This window comes from Triticum dicoccoides, chromosome 2A (assembly GCF_002162155.2).
Source record: "Triticum dicoccoides isolate Atlit2015 ecotype Zavitan chromosome 2A, WEW_v2.0, whole genome shotgun sequence".
NCBI lineage: Eukaryota > Viridiplantae > Streptophyta > Magnoliopsida > Poales > Poaceae > Triticum > Triticum dicoccoides.
Window position 1 is genome coordinate 195,840,908 of NC_041382.1, and position 12,612 is coordinate 195,853,519.

Sequence of the window (12,612 nt, forward strand, 5' to 3'; positions counted from 1 at the left end):
CTAGGCGACATCCACGATCTTTCAGAGGGGATTTTCCTCCTTGGTGGCAGCCCCTCCTCTCCCTAAAACCTATTATACTAGAGGATTTTGCCCTTTATAACAACACAACTTTTGGAGCTTCCTCTAGTCCTCTAGTTCTAGTTCCTGTTGAACCTAGTTGATCAATTAGAGCTTGACCTAGATCCTGGAATCCTCATAATTAGAAGCCCAATGTGGTTCTAATCTCCTCCCTCTAATTCTCCAGCGACGATTAGCTTTGGACGGTGAAGCGCTGCTAGATCGTGAAGACTGTACGCTTGTAACCAAGTACACAGGCCGAGCTTTCGGTCTTCCATTTGAGGGCGGTCTGCGAGACCGTTCATCTATGGTTTGATGGACTCCAAGTAATACACCAACTCATCTACTTCCGCTGCACTCCGGATTTTGTAACGATCATGATCCAAACCTTATATGCATCTCCATATTGTTCCTGGGTGATTGTAGGGCGATTTTTTGTTTTCTATGATGTTTCCCAACAGTGGCATCATGACCGGTTCTATGAGTAGATGCAGGTTTCGATCTAGATCACATGTGGATGTGAGGGTTTGATGTTCTTGATATGCTTCCCTTGAGTGTTGCTTCGGTTCAGTTCATTGACAACATGATGTAGCTTTGTACAAAGTTCTGACAATCTATCGACTCTGTCTGTTGAGGTTCTCCTAACAGTTCTTTAGGCTTCATCATAGTCAATAATATTGAATTGTCGCGTACACATGAGGCAATGAATATGAAAGAGCTTCTAGGGGGGTCATGCGTATTTGATGAAGTTTAGTGTGGGGATAGATATTTTAACTAAGTCTCTTCCCTCACACACCTCGAAAATTAATATTGCAACAAGAATTATCGCCTTGATGGTGGACGTATGTAGCTAATGTTTTCCAGAAACACTAGAAGCCACACAATTAGAATTTGCCAAACCGATTAGAGGACGTCTAACTTGGTTTTGTAGGATTGCATATGATGTGATATAGCCTTCGTCAAAATAATGAGTTTATGTATGAGATGGTTATATGTTGTAACATTAAGTAGTATGCGCGTCACGGCATGATGGCTGGAGCCATGATATTTCCACTTTAATGTAAAAGATGTAGAGATAGCCTACAAGTTATAGGTGATGGTGGCAAGTGTACACGGAGGACCCCAACATGGAGAAGGTGTACTAGGCGCAGGAGGAGGTGCTGGAATTTTTTGTGCCACGGGAGCGTTTTCTGAAATTGGTGCCACAACAACGTTTTTAGATGGTTGCCACGATAACGTCTTTTGAAATTGCCGCCACGACAACGTTTTCTAAAATTGCCGCCACGACAACAATTTTTCTACCACCACGGCTACGTTTCGAATGAAGATTCAAGAAGATCATGAAGACTTCCCGGCGCCTAGGGCTATACCATATCATGCTATTATGAATTGCCTGAAATGTTTATCCCTTTGTTGTTTGCACCATTTCATTGCGTAGTAGTAGTCAATTATAGGGCGATCTCTTATAGTAAATATCAAGTTAAAAGGTGTTCTCCCCAGTGTTGGTACCATATACAACACATAATAGTTATGAGTGCGTCATGTCCACATGAGTACAAACAGATTGTAAGGTGTGGGTGGATGGTCAGACCATGGATGCAGATAACACTTGGTTGTCTTGAAGTTCTGGTAGAATCGTTTTGAGCTCGGGGCACAAAGCATCGAAGGATGAACACGAGTCATATGAAGATACGATCGACAAAAGTTTGCCTACGGGTCAAAATTCTCGTCATCGTGATGTCCACATCAATGGCTAAGAATAAGATCAGGGTCTTGAATCACTCACTATCAATTATGAGTAGTGATATTAATTTGAGTGGGAGTGCACTTTATTTTTTTTAAACACTAGTGCAAATTAATTATAAATCAATGTCTAAAAGAAGTTGTGTTTATCGATGTAGATTAATGAATCGCAATATTTCAACTTAGCTCCTATGTTAGAGAAAGAAAAGTTGGCTGCTAATGGTGGAAACTATGTGGATTGGATCCAAAACCTGAGATTTGTTCTTAGGAGTACTAAGGAGTATGTGCTTGATCCGCCCATGGGTGATCCTCCTGCGAAGGATGCACCACAAAAAGTGGTAGATGCTTTCACTGCACGTAGTGATGACTATGAAGTAGTCCAGTGCCCCATGTTGATTTGCATGGATCCTAAACTATAGAAATGCTTTGATATAGTGAAGCTTGTTGGCTATGTTGATAGTGTGACTTCTCTGGAATTTAGAATTCCTATAATACTCGGTACATATTTTGTGCTTGCTTCACTCCCCCATCTTATGATGGTTTTATCATGAATTACAACATGAACAGGATGGAAAAAAGTGCAAATGAGTTGTTTGCTATGCTCAAAACAGCGGAAGCTGGGATGCAGAAGAACAAAGAAATGTTGATGGTCAATAAGATCGCCAGTTAAAAGAAGATGGGAAAGTCCAATAAGAAGTGTACTAGCCCCAATAAGACCATGTCTCATAAGAGGAATAAGGATGGAGCCACTAAAGAGACTGAATGTTTCTACTACAAGCAGAAAGGACACATGAAGCACAACTACAAGAAGTACTTGATGGATAAGAACGGTTCTTCCGGTAAAGGTATAAAAGTTATACAAAGTTAATGTTATTCTACTTGTTGATTTCATGTATGTCATGAGTAATCGATATTGATCGGTCATTCTTACTTGAAAACCGATGCGGGGACTACATAAGGCACACAAGTTGACAAGAAAAGAACTCGTGATGCAAATCAGGAATGGTGATGGGATCGCAACTCAAGACCGTTGAAGTCATGCCTTTAGCTTAGCTTCAATATTTATCTTAGGACTGAATAATAGTTATTTCACTCCAAAGTTGTGTAAAACAATATGTTTTGGGTTATGTGACATATATTCTTATCTATATCTATATCTATATCTATATCTATACCTACTATTAAAGAGGATAGATATTCTTGGTTTGGTTTCACTTTATTTCATCCCGTTATGAGGCTTTTGTCCGGTTGAGCAAATCGAACGTACAAACAGACGTACGCTCAAAACTAACAAGAGCCGGCCGGCCGGCCCATATCTCTATTTTTAAATTGCCAAACAAACGAAGCTGCCGGCCCGTATCGATGAAGGAAGGACCCACTGCGTACGGAGGCAGCGCCGCTGGCTGGCTTCCTTACATGAGTCCAAATCCTGGTCCTATTCCTATTCCTATTCCTACTCCTATTTAGATTCCTACAGGAGTCCGAAACCTACTTAGAGGCGGGGATCGTTGGTGCTACAAATACATCCTATCTCCAGTGATTTTTCATGTGACACAATCCCAGGTTTTGGTTCAATTAACTTGCCAGTTTCACGCGTCGTCACCTTCGGTTCAATTAAGCTCAGCTTTACAATTAACCTGCCAGTTTCACAGGTTGTCACCTTCGTTTCAATTAAGCTCTTTGACAAGTCAGCTTTACATCAGGTATTTTTGTTAACTGTTTCCATATACGACATCCTTCAACATGTCTATGAACACTGGTACCTGTAATGAAAAAATTACATTTATCATCAGCAATTTGGATTATCCAAACAAGTAGTATATCAAAGTTTACTTTGAGCAAGAAATTTACAACATTTTATATGCGACACATTGAATCATATTTAAACACCATTATTGACAAGGAAAAAATAGATGCAATGATTGGACTAGAATTTAAGTGTTCTGGTGGCACTAACCTCATCTACTTTCAGTCTGGCTTGACTTAGGCTCGACATTGCCGTGCCGCAAGCGTCCAATCTCGCCTCCGCTGTCTTCGCTGGAACTCGTATGCCCGTGCTCCTCCTGAGGTATTTACTGTATTTTGAAAAGATCAATACAAATGTGTAAGCAATGTGTGAGTACATATAAGAGGTAGTGCGTGCGTGCATACAAAGAGATATTACAATTTAAGTTGTTCAAATTATTTAAAACAACAAGTGACGAGTCGATATGCTGATATACAAAGACTCATAGACATGTTAATCTATGTACCATTTAGATGTGGCTCGGAACATACACTAAAAATTGATAAGTCAGTAAAAGAAAAAAAATCATGATGCATATCATCGTTGATCAGCAGTAATTTTAGCTTATTTAACAATCAACGCAAACAAGGGAATAATGTACGCTTCTGGAACAAATCAATGAGAAGTCAGCATTTTCACGTATCTAATTTGTTATGCACACCATAAGCAAGTTGATTTGGAGATCAATCGTTTGAGCAAAAAGATAGAATCAAAAGTTCCCCTGGGAAGCACCACATGTATGAGCTTAGCATATAGAAGGCCAATAGATTTTAATTTTGAAAATAGGCAAAAACAATAATAATAATAGGACTAATAAAAAATAGCAATGTGTGTATCGATTATATACAACAGCAGTTCCTGTTACATATCGAGTTGCATGAGTTGAACCCATGCATAGTGTATCAATGGCTGCACCAGGGCCATTTAGTTGAAAAACAGTTGAAAAATAGAGAAATACTCATAGGTCTTAGCATTATATAAATCCTACCAGCTAGAATGACTTAGCTGTATCCTCTGTTTTCATTTCACTTGGTAAGACGAGTGTTGTTTGAAGAGTAAATACTGTATCAGCAAATGTCCATGCTAACCAAGTTCCCATCTTTAATAAATAATATTTGTTTACACTTTCCAAAACTCTCATGCAGGCAGGCAGGCATTTTTGACAATATCAAAGAATGGATGCTAAGGAGCAACGAAGGAAGAGAGAAAGAGAGCGCTATGCAGAGATGACCGACGAAAAATAACAGGAAAAACTCAAAAAACGCCGCGAAGCCTATCAACATCAGAAAGAGAGAAAAAAAAAGCAGAGCTCTATGCACAGATGACCGATGAAGCACAGATGAACGATGAAGCACAGATGGCTGATGAAAAAAAGCAGCAAAAACTCGAAAAACGCTGTGAAGCCTATCAACAAAAGAAAGAAAAAAAGAGCAGAGCTCAATGTACAGATGACCGATGGAGAAAAGCAGGAAAAACTCAAAAGACGCCGTGAAACCTATCAACAAAAGAAAGAGAAGATATGTGCACAGCATAGGCAGATATATGCAAATATGCAGTCAGAACAAAAGAAAGCTAGAATAGAACATATAAATGAATTGAAGCGCAGCACAGCAAACAAAGACTCAATTGCGATGCAAAACCCTGCATATAGCTCAACTGAACAAGAAGTTTGTATTTCTACCCCTTCTGTAAATCACAGAAAGCATGTCACGCGAGGAGAAAGACAAACATTGCTGCACCGCCGTAACAAACAATTCACGACAAGACGGAGGAAAAATGTTACAGTATCATCAAAAGAAGATGCATCCATGACGGAAATCGGCAACAATGACACAGAGCCTCTACATCAACCACAAGTAACGATTTACGGTAAAAATCTAAATTTGATACAATACTAGCATTCAAAGTAAATATACATGTGTTTGTACAACTAACCATATTTTGTGGACAGACATCCCCTCATCAATGTTTCCAAGCATGAAAGAAGCAGATACCCCAACAAAGACATTATACAATGGCGATCACAATAAGGTGGCTTCATGGCCAGACATCCCCTCTTCAATGTCTCCTACAATAAAAGAAGTAGATGCACGAATAGAATCATTCTACAATGATGTTCGCGGTATGATAATCAATTGGATATACTTTTATACAATACAAAAACTATATGCATATCTATATAAATAAAAAATTCTACACAACAAATAATAAAGTCATGTGTGAGAAAGACACAGACATCAAAGAAGCAGACGCACCAACACAATCAATCCACAATGAGGATCATGGTAAGGTTATCAATTTCATATATATTGTTATGAAGTACAGAGAAATATAATATATATATAAGATTACAACACAGGTAATGACGAAATCATATTTGAAGAAGATACAAACGAGGACGAACACATGTTCTCTGGTCAAGGTATGCCCAATACAATTTAAATAGATTCGAATCATTATATTTCTCCTTTACTAAAAATTTTATGCTACAAACCATACTAGAATGGGGCAGAGAAGTGGAAATTGAAATCAAAGAAGACGAAGAAATTCACAAGTCTGATCCATATGATTTTGTCTACAGTAACATACCAAAAAACACACATGTGCTCAAACCGGAAGAGAATTGCAGATTATGTCATGCAAAAAAATTCAAGTATGAAACTAAGGGGTTATGCTGCAGAAAAGGACAGATAAGACTGGCCAATCCAGATACACCACCTGAACTCATGAGACTTTGGACAAGCAACGACTCTGATGCAAGACATTTTCGGCAAAATATAAGATTTTTCAATGGACACTTCTCATTTACTACTCTATATTGTCACCTTGACAGAGACACAACTGACATGCGAACAGCTGGTATTTACACCTTTCGAGCTCATGGTCAGATCTATCACAACATACATTCATTTGGTAATAGTCACTCAGATCCAAAGCATTTGGAGCTATACTTCTACGACGATGATCCAAGCTTAGAGCATCGATATCGTCGTTGCCGCGAGGAAATGTATGAGCAAGACAAGCATGTGATTGGAATAATAACCAACATCCTACGCGGTAACCCGTACTCTCAACAGTTTAGGAGTTTGGGACAAGCCCAAAATCTTGAGGACTACAGAGTCATCTTGAACCTTGACCAAAGATTGGACCAGAGAACATACAACGCACCAATCAATTCAGAGGTAGCTGCAGTGTGGATTGAAGGAAATGAAAGAAGAGATACTTATGACAGGAGTGTAATACTACATGGGAACAACAACGAAAAAGAGCACATTCGATCATATTACGGGTGCTATGATCCGTTGTCGTATCCTCTATTCTTTCCAAGAGCTGAACTGGGTTGGCATAGGAAAATCCCAAAGAAGAATACACAAGAGGAAGACATTGGTGCTGATAATATCAATAATGACGAGGACCCAGGTAAAAAATTCATATACTATTATATTCAAAATTCAATTTTCATATATGGTACAGTACAAACTTATGCAACTAACTTTTTATGTTGCAATTTTTGCATAGATTCGGTCAACGGCTTGTGGGTAACCATGAAAGAATACTACTGCTATAAATTCCATACATGACCAAGCATATTCAACCCAATATTGCATGGCGGACGGCTTTTCCAGCAGTTTGTTGTAGATACATACATCAAGATTGAAAGCTCCAGACTGGATTACATGTGGCATCATCAAAAGAAAATAAGGGCAGATCTATACCAAGGCCTTCTAGACAGCATTCAAGCCGGAGAACAGAATGGAGATGCAGTCGGAAAACGGAGAGTACTTGCCTCATCATTTATTGGAGGGCCACGAGATAAGCTTCGTCGGTATCTGGATGCGATGGCTTTAGTTAGAAAATATGGAAAGCCAGACGTATTCCTAACAATGACCTGCAACCCCAACTGGGAAGAGATCACACGTGAACTAGAGTTTGGACAAACACCACAAGATCGCCCAGACATTGTCGTTCGTGTTTTCAGGGCGAAGCTAGAAGAAATGAAGAAGCAACTATTTGAGAAGGCCATTCTTGGAAAGGTTACGGCATATACATATGTCGTAGAGTTCCAAAAGAGGGGATTACCCCATGCTCACTTTTTGCTCATCATGACCGGAAAATACAAGTACACATGTCCAGAACAGTATGACAGAATCATCTCCGCTGAGCTCCCTAACAAGCACAAGTACCCAGAGATATATAAAATGGTAATCAAACATATGATGCATGGTCCTTGCGGTGCATTGAATAAATTTTGCCCGTGCACAAAGAATCGTCCGTCATGCAAGAACAATTATCCAAGGCCATTTAACGAAACTACGATTCAAGGCAAGGACTCATACCCAGTATATAGGAGACGCAATGACGGCCGGACCGAAACGGTAAGAAATTGCAAACTAGATAACAGATGGGTGGTTCCTTACAACCCCTATCTGTTAAGGATGTTCAACTACCACATAAATGTTGAGATATGCTCAAGCATTAAAGCTGTTAAGTACCTCTTCAAGTACATCTACAAGGGACATGATCGAGCATCTGTATCTGTAACCGACAAAGTAGATGAAGTCAAAATCGACGAGATTAAACAGTACAGAGACGCACGGTGGGTGACTCCTCCGGAAGCAATGTGGAGAATATATGGCTTTGAACTAAGCAAAATGCACCCACCAGTCTTGCAACTGCAGCTACATCTCCCAAATATGCACATGGTTTCATATCATGGCACAGAAACAATAAAGAATGTTCTCGACCATGATGGCACGGAAAGATCAATGTTGACTGCGTACTTTGAAGCAAACAGTTTACATGAGAAAGCACGAGGCATACTATACAGAGATTTTCCGGAATATTATACTTGGCAAAGACAAGAGAAGTTTTGGCAAGAGAGGAAGCGAGCCGCTGTGTTCCAGGTTGGCAGGATCGTCTCAGCACACCCGGCTGAAGGAGAACGATACTATCTACGAGTCCTCCTCAACCACGTGACAGGCGCCACCAGCTACGAAGACCTACGAACAGTCAATGGACAAGTAATGCCAACCTTCCGTGAAGCTGCAGAAAAACGGGGGCTCATTGAGGCAGACAACACATTAGACGAATGCATGGCAGAAGCAGAGTTGTTTCGAATGCCATCATCTCTACGAAGGCTATTCGCGACAATCCTGGTTTTTTGCGAGCCCAGCGACGTCCGTGGTCTATGGAACAAACACCTCGAGGCAATGTCAGAGGACTACAGCAGAAACTGCAAATGCAAGCACACGGTCGAACAAATGGTGCTGAGAAATCTTAGGGACATGTTGCACTCAATGGGAAAAGATATAGAATCTTTTCCTCTTCCAGAGATCGACACACAGCATGAGATGACAAACGGCGTGCCTAGGGAAATCATTGAGGAGACCTCCACACGAGGTGGACCCTGAGGACACATTGTTGCATAAAAACCTAAATACCGAGCAAAGGATGGCCTATGACGAAATCCTAGCCACAGTTGACTGCCAAAGAGGAGGTATATTCTTTGTTGATGGGCCGGGAGGCACAGGAAAACTTTTCTTTACAGGGCGCTCTTGGCCACAGTACGCGGACAAGGCAAGATTGCAGTGGCGACAGCCACTTCCGGTGTTGCTGCTTCCATAATGCCTGGAGGGAGGACCGCACACTCAAGGTTCAAAATTCCACTAAAAATAGATGATGGTGCTATTTGTAGCTTCACAAAACAAAGTGGGACAGCCAAGCTACTCCAAGCAGCATCACTAATAATCTGGGATGAAGCATCTATGACTAAGAGGCAAACAGTGGAGGCGCTAGACAAAAGCATGAGGGACATAATGGACAGACCAGATCTTCCTTTTGGTGGAAAAACGGTCGTATTTGGGGGAGATTTTAGACAAGTGCTCCCTGTTGTCCGAAAGGGAACAAGGGCCCAGATAGTAGATGCATCGCTACGCACGTCAGAGCTCTGGAATTGCATGCGTCAGTTGAAGCTTGTGCGCAACATGAGGGCTCAAAACGACCCTTGGTTCGCAGAATACCTACTACGCATTGGAAATGGGACTGAGAAGACAAATGATGATGGTGAAATACTTCTACCTAGAAGTATATGTGTGGCAAATAAGACGGATGATAATGGCTTGGATAGACTCATTGACAGTATCTACCAAACAGGCAATGCTTCCCTAATAAAGGATCCAAAGTACATCACATCAAGAGCAATTTTATCCACAAGGAACGACTGCGTGGACAAAATCAACTTAAAAATGATTGATCGCTTCCAGGGGGAGGAGATGGTGTACCACAGCTTTGATTCCGTAGAAGACGACCCACATAACTACTATCCACCAGAATACTTAAATACCCTAACCCCAAATGGACTGCCTCCACATATGTTGAAGCTCAAAATAAATTGCCCAATCATACTACTCAGGAACATCGACCCTGCTAATGGACTCTGCAACGGTATGAGGTTGGTCATGCGTGGATTTCAAAAAAATGCAATTGACGCAGAGATTGTGGTGGGACAGCACTCTGGAATGCGAGTTTTCCTGCCTCGGATACCATTATGTCCCTCTGACGATGACATGTTCCCGTTCAGTTTCAAGAGGAAACAGTTCCCAATCAGGCTCAGTTTTGCAATGACAATAAACAAATCACAAGGACAGACAATACCAAATGTCGGCATCTACCTGCCTGAACCGGTTTCTTCACATGGTCAGTTATATGTCGCGCTTTCTAGAGCAACTGCGACATCAAACATAAAGGTTCTAACAGGTACACATGGTGAGAACAAGCAGAAGAATAAAAATACCACTACATGCGACACATACACAAAGGGAGAGAAGAATAGGAAGAGCACTACAAGCGAGACATATACGAAAAATATTGTATACACGGAAGTATTAACCAAATAGGTAATGCAACCTTTTAATTTCTTGTTCAAAATTTCAGTTTCTACTTGGTAGGATCATCATTTAAGAAAAACTTAAAAGTATATTTATATTTCGCATTGCATTGCTTCTTTTCTAACCTTAAATATATTACTTGGATTCTACAGGAACATTAAAGCCAAGTGACAACTTCACAGTTGGAATTCAGAACTTGATCGTCTTGGAGGAGACTAACTCATTTGTGTATATACAAATCATTTATGGTATATTTCTCATGTATAATGTCCTGAGCGAACAAATTATGTGTCCACTAACTCATTCATGGTTTTTCTATAGAAATAATTCTAAGTATATATACAAATTTAGCACCAAAATGTGTAACTAAGGGCAGAAAGAGACTTACAAGCCAAAATAAGAACATATTTGTCACCTTGGAAATGCTGCTGTTGCCCAGATTTTTCTAAACATCACATTCTCTACATACCCCGAAACCTGAAATATAAACGACCAATTATGGCTGTACAAGCTGTACCAAAATTTCTACTATGCAATCCTCAAAGAATTTCGACTGCAATTATATGTTTCTGTGTGAGATTAACTGCTCCCAAGTGAAGCTTACTCCAAGATTAGACAGTAGAAAAACAAAAACAGGATCACCCAAATTCTATTTTTTTCTCTCCGATTCTAAAATGACTCTAATGCTAACTTCATTATGCTCTCCTTTTTGACCAAAATATTGAGGATCCCCGCCAAATCATTATGCTGTCCTTTTCTCATGGATTAGTGGCAAAATCTATTAGAGATGTTCTCCCAATCCAACATCACTAAAAAAGAGTCAAATTCAATCTAAATATATTTTCGAGTGTGTGCTCTCTCATGAGACTCTCAAAATTTCCCCCGCGCGCGCGCACGCACGCACTCAAATTTTTCCGCGCGCGCGCGCACACACACACAAATGTCACTGACATGAGACACCAAGATAAAACTTGATCTCCAGATGCAGAAACTCTACCATGAAGCAATGTCATTCTGTCATAGAATCCCTTTCTTGCAAGTCATGCCCCAAGTTGCCATTTCTTATAGTAGCCTATTAAGAGCAAGGATCCTAAATTAATATCAACAAAAGTACCACTGTGTGTTCACCATCCAACAATGATATACTGTGTGGTAAACTCGAGTTCACAGTTGTCAATACCTGAATCCATCAAGCAACTGGAGTAGTCGAGCACGTAAGCGAGCTGCGAGCGCCTTCCCGGATTGAATGTGGGAGCCAAGCACGAGGCCGACTATCACAGGGGCACGAGACGCACTGAACCTCGGGCCGCTCCGAGATGCCTGCTCCCGCATCGTGTCCAGCACGCTCCTCTAGCTCGCATCTGGATCTGCGCTGGGACATGTGTACGGCGACGGCAGAGTCGATCTAGGGAAGACCGACGGTGTTAGCGGCAAGGCGAGGTTATGGTGGGGAGAGGAGGCGGCGGCGCAAGGTCGTGGGGAGGGGGAGAGGATGCGCTGGGCGACGATGTGGCGGGAGAGGATGCGGCGTGCGACTGCGTGCCGGGGAGAGGAGGCAGTGGGGAGAGCAGGTGAGGCCTCGCGCCGGCGGCGGGGACGAAAGGAAAGGGCGGCCTGATGAGGTACTACGAACATAATTGTTGGTATTGCCAACTATTGGCAATACCGAGACTTGTCAACTATTGGCAATTTTATGTAAAAGAAGCAAAACAACTCATAGCCAATCAAGTAGTTGCCAATATTTGGCACAATGTCAAACATTGGCATGCCAATTTTTGGCAGCAAACCAATTATGCTTACATCCACAAGGAATGGAAATGGAAGTGAGGGGCGGCCACCATGGAACGGGGGAGCGGTGGGAAGGGATAAGAAGAAAAAAAAATTAGACAAAGGGGATGAGAAGAACTTCTTTTTTGAAGTGAAAGAGGGAGCGTCATGCGTGTCTCTTGTTTCATTTTTACCGAATAACCAATTTGGTCAAGTAATGGGCGTTCCTCTCGGAAGAAAATAGAGGCATTGTCCAAGATACCTCTTTCAGTCATTTGGTTTATATTGGGTGTGTCTGTTTTAGATTGGTGGGTGCGATCTTTTTATACAGCCGCATGGGTTTAGAAAAAAATCCAGTCATGTTTTTTTGTA

The 12,612-nt window shown here is 41.2% G+C and overlaps 1 long non-coding RNA gene across 2 annotated transcripts; it reads right to left on the reverse strand.

The window, feature by feature from the left end:
• Positions 1 to 3,088: 3,088 nt before the first annotated feature.
• On the reverse strand, positions 3,089 to 12,114 carry LOC119354169. Of its 2 annotated transcripts, XR_005170665.1 has the most exons (6): positions 11,654 to 12,114; positions 11,471 to 11,545; positions 10,862 to 10,950; positions 5,522 to 5,654; positions 3,758 to 3,875; positions 3,089 to 3,563 (listed from the first exon to the last, which is right to left on the reverse strand). It is a non-coding gene; the product is annotated as an uncharacterized LOC119354169 (long non-coding RNA). The 2 variants fall into 2 exon arrangements; XR_005170666.1 differs by lacking the exon at positions 11,471 to 11,545 and having other exon boundaries at positions 11,654 to 12,113.
• Positions 12,115 to 12,612: the final 498 nt, after the last annotated feature.